The sequence below is a fragment of the Podarcis liolepis genome (assembly GCF_965112155.1).
Source record: "Podarcis liolepis genome assembly, chromosome: 1".
NCBI lineage: Eukaryota > Metazoa > Chordata > Lepidosauria > Squamata > Lacertidae > Podarcis > Podarcis liolepis.
Window position 1 is genome coordinate 5,826,571 of NC_139554.1, and position 6,000 is coordinate 5,832,570.

The window sequence follows — 6,000 nt, forward strand, 5'->3', positions numbered from 1 at the left end:
ACAACCCACACTTCTGCACTTCCTCCACTATCTCCCCTTCCCATGGAGATTTAAAGTTATCCCTCAGAATCAAGGGGGCCAAACCCACCGGTCTGAAACAGAGCTTGAGCCATAGCCATAGCTTCGCTTTCAGGGGGGGGGGGGGAGTGTTTCCATGTCACCAACCGCAACTAGAACCCCGCAAACATTGGATAGATTAATGTGAGTGATTAGGTAACTTCCTGTTCTTCAAGCAACCCTTCGTGTCACTGTATTTTTCTTTTTCTTTTCTTTTCTTTTTTGTTCCCCCCCCCAAAGATCCTTATTGAAACTTAACATATATACATAATAACCAAAATTCCCAATGATTCCCTCACATAAAATATAACATCTAAATTACAGCAGCTGCATAATTATACAGTTAATTATAAAACCCACCTCCCACCCTCTACTTCCTTCCACAGCAATTCAACTTCTTCATATTTCTTTCTACCTTTCCCCCCTTGCATCCTATAATAAATTATTTTTGTTAAATTCTGATTTTTCCTTCTTTCTTTTTTGGTTTTGTTATTGCTTATTCCAAGCCTCTTAGCATGTCATTTTTAGAACAATATTTTGACATATAATCTTCAAAATACTTTGTAAATTAAAGTGAGTAGATAAAATTGGCAAAATTATAAGATACCAATCAAATCAAAAGTTAAGAATGGAGTGGAAGCACTGTATTTTTCTAAATGTCTGCATCTCCCATTAACCAGGCAAGCCTGACCCTAAACATACACGCTCAGAGCTAGTGCTTGAAACTGCAGTGTGCTTATTGGCAGGAATACGACGAGACTTGTAAAGTAACACCAACTTTGGACACTATGGATGTATAACAGATAAAGGTAAAGGGACCCCTGACCATTAGGTCCAGTCGTGACCGACTCTGGGGTTGCGGCGCTCATCTCGCTTTATTGGCCGCTTCCTCAGCTCTGAATCTACTTGTACTTGTCCTCCGCTCTTCCTCAGTAGCATGTTGGACACCTTCCGACCTGAGGGGCTCATCTTCCAGCGTCATAACTTTTATATGCCTGTTGTCTTTGTCCATGGAGTTTTCTTGGCAGGGATACTGGAGTGGTTCCTCCTCCAGGTGGATCACGTTTGGTCAAAACTCTCCACTATGACCTGTCCATCTTGGGTGGCCCTGCACGGCATAGCTCATAGCTTCTCTGAGTTATTCAAGCCCCTTTGCCATGGCAAGGCAGTGATCCATGAAGGGGTAGCATACATAAATAATGTCCGATTTTCTTTTGGCAGGTTCCCCACACACCCTTCCATGTCCTTTAAGATGGCTGGCAGGACTGGGCAGCTGAATCTCATTTCCACACCCATGTTCAAACAGCTCCCTCCACCATACCTGAGCATGGCCACACCTGGAGTACTGTGTCCAGTTCTGGGCACCACAGTTCAAGAAGGACACTGACAAACTGGAACGTGTCCAGAGGAGGGCAACCAAAATGGTCAAAGGCCTGGAAACGATGCCTTATGAGGAACGGCTAAGGGAGCTGGGCATGTTTAGCCTGGAGAAGAGGAGGTTAAGGGGTGATATGATAGCCATGTTCAAATATATAAAAGGATGTCACATAGAGGAGGGAGAAAGGTTGTTTTCTGCTGCTCCAGAGAAGCGGACATGGAGCAATGGATCCAAACTACAAGAAAGAAGATTCCACCTAAACATTAGGAAGAACTTCCTGACAGTAAGAGCTGTTCGACAGTGGAATTTGCTGGTGGTGGAGTCTCCTCCTTTGGAGGTCTTTAAGCAGAGGCTTGACAACCATATGTCAGGAGTGCTCTGATGGTGTTTCCTGCTTGGCAGGGGGTTGGACTCGATGGCCCTTGTGGTCTATTCCAACTCTATGATTCTATGATTCTATCTTAAAGGATGCTGGGCAGGCCGTGTGGCACCTGCCCACCCACTGCATCACCCGCCCGAGCTGGGCGTCTCCCTCTACCTAACAGTAGAGCCGGCCCTGCTCTTCCCCTCCCTCTGGGACCTTATTTGTGTCCAAACGGCAACCCGTTCCCCCCGCCCGCCATCAAATCACAGCTCAACATGACACACAATAGCCGAGCTTCTCCCGGACCGAGCGAAATCTTTATTAAAATCTCCTCTGTCTCTCCCGGAAGCAGGATCCTTATCGCAGGCCTTATCAGCCTTCGAGGCCGGGCAAGCATGTCTGCCACAAAAGGGAGCCTTGATGCACACTGTGGGTGGGATGGAGGGAGGCGGGAACGGAACAAGCACCCTTCATCACAATAACGAATATTGCAAGCGATAGCTGCCCCCTGGGACTGCCTCGCTTTCCCCATATCCGCTGAGGCAAGACAGGAGGCCCTATTGTCTGATGCTCTTAGAGAGACTGTGCTTTTATAGCTGCGGTCACATTTGGAGAGTATTCTCATCGTTTCAGGAGAGCAGGATTTGTGCCAACCTCCTCAGGGCAGGGACCTCATCTCCTCCTTTGTAGAGAACCGTGCCCACTAATGGCCTGGTTCAGAATGCATGTAATAAATCATTAGCCACAACCCAGAGGGTTGTCAGAAGGTGGTGTGGCCTCGCAGGAGACTTTTGGGTTTTTGTCGCTGGAAAAATAACGCCTCCCTTTGCGGACGATGGTGCTTCCACCTGCAGATGGCGATGCAGACTCATTTATGACAGCTCAGCGGAAGGATGGCAGCACTCGCTGCTCCTGGTGTTTCCAGCAACTGGTATTCAGAGGCATTTACTATATGTTACAGATAGGTAGCCGTGTTGGTCTGCCATAGTCAAAATAAAAAAATTCCTTACAGTAGCACCTATAGCTGAATGAGCCTCTTAACGACTGCAATAGGTCTTACAGGAAAAGGCAAGGGGTGAGAAGGTGAAAAATGGCTTAGTCATGTATAATGAGATAAGAATCCAATGTCTCTGTTCAGACCAGGTTTCTCCATGGTTTAAACTCCATGGTTCTCCATGGTTTAAACTTAAAACCATGGAGAAACCTGGTCTGAACAGAGACATTGGATTCTTATCTCATTATACATGACTAAGACATTTTTCACCTTCTCACCCCTTGCCTTTTCCTGTAAGACCTATTGCAGTCGTTAAGAGTCGTCAACAGGCTCATCTCAGCTATCTGCCAATCACCCATTCCCACCACCCTCCTGAGTAATACCCCTCCCCACCTTCTCACTATATAGAAGGATCTGGCAACTTCTGTTTCAGTGTATCTGAAGAAGTGTGCATGCACACGAAAGCTCATACCAAGAACTAACTTAGTTGGTCTTTAAGGTGCTACTGGAAGGAATTTTTTTATATTTACTATATGGTTACCAGATTTTTTTCAATGAATCTGGGGACACTTTTTTTTTGGGAAGCTGAATAGCAACAGGGAGTCAGTAGTGGGGATGGTGAGGCAAAAGACCCTGGGCCCAAGCACACATGCATATTGTATAAAGGTGCAAAGCCCTTCTTTAGCCCACTGTGAAACATAAATGCACAGAGTTTTTAAAAACCTGGGCAATGACCGCCCGCTTGCAACTCCCGAGCCTCCCCTGATCAGTCAAAACAAAGGGGGGAGGGGGCAGGAAATCACACAAGACACATCCTATGCGCACAAGACACATCATATGGGGACTTCCGGCGAGGAAAAATGGCGGGCGCCACGGCAGCGAGCAGCTCCTGAAGCCAGCCAGAGCCAACTGCGCTACCAGGCTGGCTCTGGGCTGCTGAGGGTGCCCGTTGCCATGTTTCCCAGGGACAGATTTGCAAATCTGGGGACTGTCCCTGGGAACCGGGAACGTCTGGTAACCCTAATTTACTGGCTCCAACAGTGGAGGGAGATTATAGCCATTGTGGCAAGCAAACATTGATAGTCTTCTCATCCATGAATTTGTCTAACTCTTTTTTTTTTTTTTTAAAGACAGCTAAGTTGGTGGCCAACTTGGGCTTCTGTGGCAAGGAGTTCCAAAATGATTAAGTCCTTTCCTTTGTCGGTCCTGAATCTTCCAACATCCAGCTTCACTGGATGCCCATGGCGTCCAGGGTTAGGGGTTTTATGTTGCAAATAGGTCATTCAGATCTGATTGTAGGGGGTTGAACTGAAATAATAATATAATAATAATTTATTATTCATACCCCACCCATCTGGCTGGGTTTCCCCAGCCACTCTGGGTGGCTTCCAATAAAATATTGAAATACAATAGTCTATTAAACATTAACAGCTGCCCTAAACAGGGCTGCCTTCAGGTGTCTTCTAAAAGTTTGGTAGTTATTTTTCTCTTTGATATCTGATGGGAGGGCGTTCCACAGGGCGGGCGCCACTACCGAGAAGGCCCTCTGCCTGGTTCCCTGTAACTTGGCTTCTCACAATGAGAGAACGGCCAGAAGGCCCTTGGCGCTGGACCTCAGTGTCCGGGCAGAACGATGGGGGTGGAGACGCTCCTTCAGGTATACTGGACCGAGGCCGTTTAGGGCTTTAAAGGTCAGCACCAACACTCTGAATTGTGCTCGGAAATGTACTGGGAGCCAGTGTAGGTCTTTCAAGACCAGTGTTATGTGGTCTCGGTAGCCGCCCCCAGTCACCAGTCTAGCTGCCGCATTCTGGATTAGTTGCAGTTTCCAGGTCACCTTCAAAGGTAGCCCCATGGAGAGCACGTTGCAGTAGTCCAAGTAGACTAGAGGACCCTTTGGTTCCCCTTCAATGCTATGATTCTATTACAGGATTTGACAGTACAGTGGTGCCTCGCAAGACGAAAAGAATCCGTTCGTCTAGCGGTTTTTTCGTCTTGCGAAGCAAGCCCATTGACGGATTAGCGGATTAGCGCTATTAGCGGCTTTTAGAGGCTTTTAGCGGCTTATCTGCTGATCAGATCAGCTTATAAGCAGCTTAGCGCTATTAGCGGCTTTTAGCGGCTTATCTGCTGATCGGATCAGCTGATAAGCGGCTTAGCGGCTTAGAAAAAAGGGGGGGAGGAAAAAAAACCAGCAGGAACTCACAAGACATTGTCGTCTTGCAAAGCAAGCCCATAGGAAATTTGTTTTGCGAAGCACCTCCAAAACGGAAAACTCTTTTGTCTAGCGAGTTTTCCGTCTTGCGAGGCATTCGTCTTGCGGGGCACCACTGTACTGACCAGTCGTCTGTCTTGGGCCCCATCTGCACTGTGCATTTAAAGCAGTATCACGTCACTTTAAACAGTTCTGGGTTCCCCCCAAAGAATCCTGGGAACTAGTTTCCTAAGGGACCCTGCAATAGTCATTTGAGGCCCTTCTTTGTGTGCCTCCCCCATGTGAGGTCCAGAGGGTGGCAACTTGAGAACGGGGCCTTCTCTGTAGTGGCTCCCCGTTTGCGGAATGCTCTCCCCAGGGAGGTTCACATGGCACCTTCATTATATATATTTTAGGCAACAGGCCTTTGGCCGATTAATATTCTATGGCCTTTTATATGTGTCTGCAGGAAGGAGGGGTTTATTCTTTTCCTGTTTTGTTTCAATTATCTACTTGTTTTTATCCTGTATTTTAGTCTGCGAACCGCCCTGAGAGGTTATGATGAAGGGCAGTATATAAATTTTCTTCCTCTTCTTCTTGTTAACAACCACCACCACAACAACAACAAACATAAGCAATGTTTATACACATCCGGGTCCAGCTTTGTCATTTTTTTGGTGATAGGTTGTCTTCCAGGACAAACATGCGTGCAGATGTTGAGTTTTGTATGCAGTCATCTACATGGCATCCAAACAGACTTGGGAAAATTATTTATTTATTTATTTATTTATTTATTTATTTATTTATTTATACCCCGCCCATCTGGCTGAGTTTCCCCAGCCACTCTGAGCAGCTCCCAATCAAGTGTTAAAAACAATACAGCATTAAATATTAAAAACTTCCCTAAACAGGGCTGCCTTCAGATGTCTTCTTAAAATCTGGTAGTTGTTTATCTCTTTGACATCTGATGGGAGGGCGTTCCACAAGGTGGGTGCCACTACCGAGCAGGCCCT